The following is a 9,202-nucleotide window of genomic DNA, read 5'->3' on the forward strand; positions in this document are numbered from 1 at the left end:
TTCAAGCAGGAAGGCAGAACAATGATACTAGTAGCTCCTGTTTGGCCCAGACACCATTGGTTCACCGACATACGGAATCTATCCATAGACACTCAGTTCCCTTTTCCTTTACGACCGGATCCCTGTCTGCATCCGCACTTACCCATCTTAAGAGCCAAAGGTTTCTCCAGCTCTGCGATTCAAACGATGCTTAGGGCACGAAAACTTTCTTCTGCCCGCATATATTACAGAGTTTGGCACTCTTTTGGTCAATGGTGTTCCCACAGAAAGTATGACCCTAAGGATTCTCCCCATGGATCCCTATTGACCCTGAAGAAGAAAATAAGAGTTATGGTAGACTTGCCTTTAACTCTTTTTCTTCCAAGTCCATAGGGCCCACAGGGCACCCACTCTGATGCACCTGGCTGCATTGGGTAATTTTTGTTTCGGGGACGGATTCCCTCTTTTCCTGTAAGTATTTCTGGTGTACGATTGTTCTTCCTTCTCTTTCCTTCTCCTGCCTTGGGCTTGTTTACAAAACTGAATGCCTGTGGCCAGGGGTGGGGTATATGTGGAGGAGGACCTGAGGCATCCTGGGAGCTAAAAGCTTAACTCCTTGGTGCATGGCTCACTCCAACCACATAATCCCCATGGTATCCCTGTGGACCCTATGGACTTCGAAGAAAAAGAGTTAACAAATTCCTTTAGATTGTAAGCTTGCTAGCAGGGCCTTCCTACCTATATATCTGTCTGTTATTACCCTATTTTGTTCTATTAATGTCTCCAATTGTAAAGCACAACGGAATATGCTGCACTATAAAATAAACTGTTAATAAATAAAAAATAAATATTTACCAAAACTCTTAATTTCTCATCTTAATAAATAGGCCAACTTGTGTGATTATGCACTGGCTGTGAAGAAAAAATATAGTATAACAAAGCCAGGTCAGCCCAGCGGGGGCATGGCATTTCATAAGGGGGGCAAGGTGGGGACATGATGTGGCATTGGGGGTGGAGAGGGGGGACATGACCGTGCGATTGTGTCATTGTGGTCCCATCCCAGCTTCACAATGCCAAGATTACTGGCTTTGTGAAGCAGAGGACGGGGCCACGATGACGCGATTCAGCGCGAATCACGTCATCGAACCCCCCCTGTGGGGTGTGTGTGTAGTGATGCGGGAGGGGGTCCAGGGGTATGCGGGCCATTTGCACCTTAATGCAGTGCCCCTTATACAGTCCTCCCTATGCAGTGCCCCTAGTAGTGGTCCCCCTTATGCAGGCCCCCAGTAGTGCCGCTTATACTGTACCGCCTGTAGTGGTCCCCCTTATGCAGCCCTCCATTAGTTCCCCTTATACAGTGCCCTCAGTAGTGATCCCCCATATACAGTGCCCCCAGTAGTTGTCCCCCTTATGCAGTGCCCCCTGTAGTGGTTCTCCCTTTTCAGTGCCCCCTGCAGTGGTCCCCCCTGTGCAGTGCCCCCAGTAGTGAGCCCCTTATATAGTGCCCCCAGTAGTAGTCCCTCCTATACAGTGCCCTTTATATAGTTCCCCCAGTAGGAGTCCCCCTTGATGCAGTGCCCCTGTAGTGGTCCCCCACAATGCAGTGCCCCTAGTAGTATCCCCCCCAGTGGTAGTCCCCAGTAGTGGTCCCCCACGATGCAGTGCCCACAGTAGTATCCCCCCCAGTAGTAGTCCCCAGTAGTGGTCCCCCACGATGCAGTGCCCACAGTAGTATCCCCCCAGTAGTGGTCCCCCCCCCAGTAGTAGTCCCCAGTAGTGGTCTCCCCCCCCGAAGCAGTGCCCCAGTAGTATCCCCCCCAGTAGTAGTCCCATCCTTTGTAAAAGAGCGCGCCCCCCGAAATACACACTGAAATTAAACAAAAGAAAAATACTTACCTGTATCCACGCTCCTGCTCCCGCCGCCGTCCATCCTCCTGGGCCGAGCCGCTCTGCATTATGGGAGAGACGTCATGATGTCATGATGTCTCTCCTATTACCCACTGCAGGAGCCGGACGGAAGCCCGGCTCTTGCAGTGGGCGCGCAGCAGTCAATGAGAGTCTATCTGACTCTTATTGGCTGTTGATTCACACACACATCGCTGCCGCTCGGCGGTGATGTGTGTGCAGCAGCAGCAGCCAATGAGAGTCTGTCTGACTCTCATTGGCTGCTGATTAACACACACATCGCTGCCAGTGCTGGCGGCGATGTGTGTGTTATGCACAGCCTGAGCCCGCCTGCCACCCTACTCCTGGCGCTATTGGGCAAGCGCTCAGGGGGGGGTGAGGGACTCAGCTGTGCAGCACAGGACCAGCGCTGGAAGCCTAGCGCTGGTCCTGTGTAACTGTGTAGCGCTGACCGCACACACTGCGGTCGGCGCTACACTGGCTAACTAGGGTGGGCCGGTACCGTGGCCGGCGGCGCCCCCCCGTGCCGTTGATCCCACGGCGGCCAGGGCACATACACCGCTCGCCCTGCCCTAGTTACGCCACTGATTCTGGGTGAGTGGGCAAGTATGAATATAGTATGTTTAATAACAAATTGCTTTACCAACATAATAAAACTTGATGAGGACACAGCAAATTCATGAGTCTCTCAGACATTCCAGGAGAGCAGGGAAGTATGATTTAGGCACCTCCTTAGATCTGTTTGAGCTGCTCCATCGGGTGCATGTTGAGAACCTAAATCAATCAAAGCTAATCCCATCTGGTTACTGTACGTATTTTCCACTGACAGCTGTACATCATACTTGCCAATATTTTTATACCTTCTCTCCACACTCCCAATACTCAGTACCATGATTCTTAGCGAATCGCATTATCATCCCCTTTGCGTGCCATTTGATTATACATTTTTATTAACAAAACATTCACTGGTATAGTTTGATTTATTATGTTTTTATTTATTTACATTAAAATGGATGACTGCAAACATCAGGCAGCGCTGGGCAGCGCCGTAGCTAGACGGCAGTGTGCCCTGTGCAGCACTGCCGCCTCTCTCACTCCCTCTCTGCCCCCCTCCTCCCCCCCTGAGCGCTTACCCTTACTTCCGAGGGGAGGAGGGAGGGCGGGATCCTGCACCGACATTCACTGTGCGGCGCGCACCACTGCCGAAGGACTCTTCCTGCAGACCTCCGGCGCAGAGAAGTGTGTGGCTGGTGCCGCTGGAGGATTCTGCCCTGTGCGGAGGCATCGGCCGCACCACCCTCCCTACGGCCCTGGCGCTGGGTGCTGGTGACACAGATGAGTTCTGCAGGCAGTGCTGGGTGCTGGTGGCAGTGCAGGGAGCTGGATACAGAGTTGTGTTCTGCAGGCAGTGCTGGGTGTTGGTGGCAGCGCAGGGAGCTGGAGATACTGTAGACATGAGTTCTGCAGGCAGCGCTGGGTGCTGGTGACACAGATGAGTTCTGCAGGCAGCGCTGGGTGCTGGTGACACAGATGAGTTCTGCAGGCAGCGCTGGGTGCTGGTGGCAGCGCAGTGAGCTGGAAACAGTTGTGTTCTGCAGGCAGCGCTGGGTGCTGGTGACACAGATGAGTTTTGCAGGCAGCGCTGGGTGTTGGTGGCAGCGCAGGGAGCTGGAGATACTGTAGATATGAGTTTTGCAGGCAGCACTGGGTGTTAGTGGCAGCACTGGGACCTGGTGACAGCAGTGAGTTTTGTAGGCTGACTGTTGATTGTAAGATTTTGGAGCTCACCCCTAACACTCTATGCAACAGGCATGATGACCCTGTTATACCTGCAAAACACATTTATCGTTGATGCCCTGATTCTTCTGATTATGTGGCGCCACCCAAAGCAAGAAGTCGCTTCCCAGAGTCTCTCATTGATGTTTTCTTTCTGCTCCTTCAGTTCTTTCAACTCTGCTTTTTTTTTTCTTTTAGCTTTTAAGTATTTTTTACACTCTTTTAGCCCTTCTACTGTATCCTCATTGGGAGCAGATTCTATGGTTTCCTCTTGCTTATCATTGGCCTCTGCAACCAGGCTGCCCTTGTCATTGTTCCTATTGTCTTCCCCCAGGTCACCTGCAGCTTCACCTAAGCCAGTGGTATCAGTTTGCGGCCTTTGTGTGTCCATAACTTAGGGTTAGGCTAGGGGGAGGGAGGGTTAGAGTTAGGCACCCCCTGGGGGATTTAGGTTTAGGCAGCGGGAAGGGGGGGTTAGGGTTAGGCATCCCTAAGGGAGGGTTAGGGGGCTAGGTTAGGTTAGTTAATACTTGCCTAGGGACGATCGGGATTTCCAGCGCTGTCGGGCTGCCGGGATCTGTTCCACTGTCGGCCTGCCGCTGCTGGGAATCGAACTGCCGGCCATGCGGACGGTGGTATTACATACCGATTCCGAGTTCATTTCACCTGCAGCTTCACCTAAGCCAGTGGTATCACCTAAGCCAGTGGTATCACCTAAGCCAGTGGTATGCGGCCTTTATGTGTCCATACTGAATTATAACTTGATGTGATTCAAGACCGAACACCAAGAAACAGCTGCTAACTGTCAAGTGAGTCTGCAGCAAGACAGGTGGCTTACAGTATGCAGTGCTTTAGTTCAGGGAATCAGTATGTTTGACCGCTGAACGTGAGCCGGCGGTTAAAATCCTGCCGGCAGCCCGATGGAGGTAATCCTGACAGCGGAAGTAAGTTTACTATTCCTAACCCTTCCCCCCCTAACCCACTTTTAGGGGTGCCTAACCCTAACCTCCTCACTTAGTGCCTAAACCTAACCCCCCTTCCCCTAGACCAACCCTTCCCGGGGGGGGGGGGGCCTAACCCTAAGTACCCCTGGGGGTCCCTAAACCTAACCCCCCACATCCCTGGCTACGTGGATACTTACCCCCGGCGTTGGACGATCGGTCCGGCGTCCTGTCGGAGTTCCGGTGTCGGAATTAACATAGGCATCGAAAGACGCCTATGTTAGATCCCTTGCCGGGATTACATTGTTGGTATTGAGACCGGCGGCCATGCGTCCGCCAGTCTCATAACTACATATCTAGTTCAGTTCTGTAACAAACTCCATTATGACAAAATGCTGACAACCTGTCCCTGTTTGCATTTGTTAATGAAGTTTATATTGTTGTAAAAAAAAGAACAACAATATAATAGCAATGAAACCTCTTATTTTATCTTTATGCATAAAAAGTAGAATGTTATTCATAAAAGCCCACTGAAACACTGGCCTCACCGACTCTCATGTATAGTTCAGTAACCTCTGCCAGGGCCGGCTCCAGGAGTCTGAGCACCCTGTGCCAGCCTGGATAGCTGCACCCTCGCCGTGTGACCGAAATTAGGGGCATGGCCTCGTTACCATAAGCCACGCCCCCTAAGTGACATTATTTGGAGGCGTGCCGCATGGCACACCTCCAAATAATGTCAGGCTGTGGGTAAAGCCCAGCCCTCCATCACTGGCTGGGCTTCCCCCAGCCCGATCATGTCAGTGAACGGATGCCGCACGTATTCATTCACACTTCGAGGGTCCGGCACAGCTGCGGCGGTGGGGGTCCCCAACCTCCTGATTTGTCCTTGAATAGGATTGCACTTACATTTGCATAAACATAGAATTATATAGAGCTTAACCATTAATTGGTATTATTTACATAGACAAACAATTTATTATTACAATTTTCAGCTGAATAAAACTATTAAAGAACAGTAGGAAAAAATTCAAATAAGACTGCGATATGTCTCAGTGTCCCGTTCTCCTATAATGCTGCACTTATAGAGTGCTAGATAATAATTACAATCAAGTATATGTATACAAGTTATCAGGTAATTTATCAAAGATCGTATGTAGAGTAAAATTGCCAGAAATGGCACTAATATATATGTTTCTGGTTAAATAGGAATAGTTATATTAAACAAATACAGTGGCAAACGCAGGATTTCTAGAGGGGGGTTTCCAAATGCTTGATTTTAGAGTGAGTGTGGCCAGTCCATGAAGAGGACATAATTAGCACTTATGCAGCTATAATATGTTACATACAAAGTATATTGTGTGGCATAATTCCAGCATATACAGGACCAGCGATCACAATAAGCCATTATATCATATTTGCCAACTCTCCCTCATTGTCAGGGAGGCTCCCTGAAACAGCAGCAATCTCCCTGTCTCCCTGAAAAGTCTGCCAATCTCCCTCATTTCACCTTACCCCCATTATGACATTGTTATATAAAAGAAAAACCAGAGATATGTACATTCAAATGGGATCATTACTATAATTTCCCTGCATTGGGTATAAGGCACAATGATCCCTATGGTTACATGTATTTTCTGAGAAGTATCAGTGTGTTTTCATCAACAAATAGATCTTACTAACTGCTTTGGGGCTCATTTACATGTGGATGTAAGTCAGTATTATGACACGCCTCTCAGATGTAGCAGTACACGCCCACTTTACCGCCACGATCATAGGTGCTGCTTTCACAATCTCCCTGACATGCTTTTTCAAAAGTAGGCAAGTATGCATTATATGCGGCAGTAGGTCCTTCCTGTCTGAGCAGAATGGTTTTCTTTAGATGTGGGCATTATTCCAGAGCATTGGAGCAAGTCCAGGAGTCTGGAGGAGCAGCAGAGGAACCTAGCACTGCCCTGGACATACTGTATATGTACATATTGGTCTTATGTACTGGATAGTGTATTATTATACAGTATTAATAATTAACCCTATTGATGGTCAATAGCAGTGCACCCTTAACAGTGCATGTTTTCCACATCTCCTAGTTGGTGCACAGGTATATTTATTACTAGCTGACACATTTAAAAGATCCACAGTTGGTGCTAATCACTTCATTTGTGATACTTAGAAGAACATGCAGCACTAGTAACATTCTATTATATTACTATTTCTATTGTGGTCATGTGTGTGCTGGGGAGGGGAGTTTCCAGGCAGTCGATATTCCCCCCTGCGTTTGCCTATGAAATATCCTCACTGACTTTTTAATCAGTGGTTTATACCTGTATTACAGCAGCAGATCTATATTGAGATACACTGTTTCATATTCCAAACTATGTGTACACTTTGAAACAGTTGTATCTTATCTCTGAAAAGTAATTTGTAATAATAAACTGTTTGTCTATTTAAATCAGGGATGGGGAACCTCAAGCCCTGGCGCCATATAAGGCCCCCGGAATTATTTGGTCTGGCCCTCAGAGCTTTTTTCTGCTAGCCTCATCTGGCTAGCAGGGTGCCTAGAATGGCACCCTGCTAGCCAGAATCTATGCAGCAGTGCTGCCTGGAGTAACCTTAGGATGCTTGAGATGGTCACACTGCTGCCCTTACAGCTCTCTAAAGCATCCTCAGAGTGCTCCGGGTATTGCTGTAATCACTGGTGATTGTGGCCCCACCCCAGTGTGACATCACAGAGGGGGCGTGACCTACACCGAGCCCGCAAATAATATATATATATATATATCTTAAAATGGCCCTCGGCAGAAAAAAGGTTCCCCACCCCTGATTTAAATAATACCAATTACAGGTTAGGTTTTATATAATTCTATGTTTATGCAAATGTAAGTGCAATCCATTTCAAGGACTACTTTTCTCTGTTTGTGATAATTACTGTTATTAGTCCTGGATAAGCACACCTGAGCAACAACAACAAGACATTTTGAAAAAATATATGCATAAATAAAGGGTATTTTGCATAAACTTTTATTTAGATTTCCTTAGGTGCGACCTTTCTATTTTTGTTTGTGAATAATACTGTACATCCTACAGCAAGTTACCGCCCACTAACTGTACATATCAGTGTCAAACGGAGGATTTTGAAAGGGGGGTTTCCAAATCTTTGGTTACGAAACCAATGAAAAAACATCTAGCCACAAATAAATAAATTATATATATATATGAGAGAGAGAGAGAGAGAACCCCCACCTTGTGTGCGCGTATGCATCTGTCTGTTGACTCATGTCTTATGCAGGCATATCCTAAAACAGTGCTTCCCAAACCTTCCTGAATCAGTATTCTTTTTACGGCACCCCGGCCCTAGGCCAAACGTTTCTCATTGAGAAATTCTGAAAAAAAAAAAAAACAAAGTAAATTGCGCTTACCTGTCATCCTTAGGGTCAGTTATGTGGTGGGGACATGGTTGTGCTTCTGTTTGTCCACCACACATTTTATGATAGGCCAAACCAGCGATAGTGGCTGCCAATCACATTGAGCATAAATAATTTGATTTGGTACTCGACCACCAATCCGTGGCACCCCTGCAAGTGCCCCATGGCACCCAGTTTGGGAAGCACTGCCCTAACATAAACCTCACCTACCATGTTCTACATATATGTCTCCCATTCTTATAATGTCACCCTATGTTTGTGTCTTTTTGTAATTTTTAAACGTAAATTTGTTTATATAGGGAAATTTTTAATTATATATATATATATATATACACACACACACATATATACATATATACACACACACATATATACACACACATGTCATTTCCTAAAAAACAAAAAAAAACGGTGTTTTTCTGACCTTTTATTTAACTTTTCACATAGTTCAGTTTGTTTTGTTACCGAACACTTGTTGCTAAGCTTGCTGCATACAAAACCTCTTTATTTTGCCCTTTCATCTTACATGGGGAAATTGCGTAGGGTGTATGTGTCACTCATTACTCGCTACATGTGACATCCTGTTACGATCCTCATGGCAGTTTACTAAATAAATGATATGATGGACCAGTGAAAACACAACATGTCAATGGTGCAATAAGGAGCTGAAACCATAGAACAGCCAATAGAATATACTGTAGGTTTACAGTCCAAACTAAAGTTGTTAAATGGCCAGGAGGCCTAGTAGACAGCAATGCTTGAAACGTGGTGAAGAAGCAGGATTGCTGGATGGCCTGGAGGGCCTAGCAGACAGTGATGCTTGAAACCTGATGTAGAAGCAGGATTGCTGTATGGCCAGGAGGGCCTAGTAGACAGCGGTGCTTGAAACGTGGTGTTGAAGCAGGATTGCTGTATGGCCTGGAGGCTCTGTAGACAGCGATGCTTGAAACGTGGTGTTGAAGCAGGATCGCTGTATGGCCTGGAGGGCCTAGCAGACAGTGATGCTTGAAACCTGATGTAGAAGCAGGATTGCTGTATGGCCAGGAGTGCCTAGTAGACAGCGATGCTTGAACCGTGGTATAGAAGCAGGATAGCTGTATGACCTGGAGGCTCTGTAGACAGCGATGCTTGAACCGTGGTATAGAAGCAGGATAGCTGTATGGCCTGGAGGGCTCTGTAGAC

This window comes from Taudactylus pleione, unplaced genomic scaffold (assembly GCF_031769625.1).
Source record: "Taudactylus pleione unplaced genomic scaffold, aTauple2 ptg000456l, whole genome shotgun sequence".
In the NCBI taxonomy this organism is placed as follows: domain Eukaryota; kingdom Metazoa; phylum Chordata; class Amphibia; order Anura; family Myobatrachidae; genus Taudactylus; species Taudactylus pleione.